Source organism: Piliocolobus tephrosceles, unplaced genomic scaffold (genome assembly GCF_002776525.5).
Source record: "Piliocolobus tephrosceles isolate RC106 unplaced genomic scaffold, ASM277652v3 unscaffolded_44440, whole genome shotgun sequence".
Taxonomy (NCBI): Eukaryota; Metazoa; Chordata; class Mammalia; order Primates; family Cercopithecidae; genus Piliocolobus; species Piliocolobus tephrosceles.
Window position 1 is genome coordinate 5,905 of NW_022329244.1, and position 955 is coordinate 6,859.

The window sequence follows — 955 nt, forward strand, 5'->3', positions numbered from 1 at the left end:
ATTCAAGAGATTCTCCTGCCTCAGCCTCCCGAGTAGCTGGGAACACAAGTGTGTGTCATCATGCCAGGTAATTTTTTTAATTTAGTAGAAAAGAGGTTTCACCATGTTGGCCAGGATGGTCTTGATCTCCTGACCTCGTAATCTGCCTGCCTCAGACTCCCAAAGTGCTGGGATTACAGGTGTGCGCAACCCCTCAGCCCACATTTTATAACTTTAAAGAAGTATTAATGATAATTGCCTTATGGAAAGATACTTTTGTTGCGATATATGCGAATGATATTCAAGTATATAGTACAGCAAAGGACATTAAACGTGAGTGAGCACAAATGTGTTATATGGTACACTTAAATCTTTAGAAAAAATATTTATGTTTAGCAAATTGACCTTAACATATAATGATAGCAAAAAAAAAAATGGAGCTGTTCTGATAATAGACAATTGGCTCTGTCTGATTTTAATACTCCCCATGCTCTTGACTTTTTTTTTCTTTGAAACAGAGTCTTGTTCTGTCACCCAGGCTCTAATGCAGTGGTGCAATCATAGCTCACTGCAACCTCCACCACTCAGGTTAAGTGATCCTCCCACCACAGACTCACTAGTAGCTGGGACTACAGGTGGTTGCCACCACGCCTGGTCAATTTTTTTTTTTTTAAATTTGAAATATAATTTTTAAAATATGTTGATTGGTTTTAGAGCATATATACTAAAATTGGAATGATACAGAGAAGACTAGTATAGCTCCTGCACACACAGGATGATACATAAATTTGTGAAATATTACATATTTTTCATTTAAAATGAATTAATCTTTTTCCCCTCTAAAATGTCATAGAAATCGTAAGCACAGTAGGATATAACTATCAGTTGCCAATCCTAAATTTTCATATTCAATATCTAATAGATACATTGCAAATTTGGTAATTTAAGATTTGTTTTTTTTTTTTTTTCCTCAGTG

The 955-nt window shown here is 35.2% G+C and overlaps 1 non-coding gene across 1 annotated transcript; it reads left to right on the forward strand.

Annotated features, from left to right (window-relative positions):
- Positions 1 to 683: 683 nt before the first annotated feature.
- Positions 684 to 789, forward strand: LOC111529441. The gene has a single exon (XR_002727420.1). It is a non-coding gene; the product is annotated as a U6 spliceosomal RNA (small nuclear RNA).
- Positions 790 to 955: the final 166 nt, after the last annotated feature.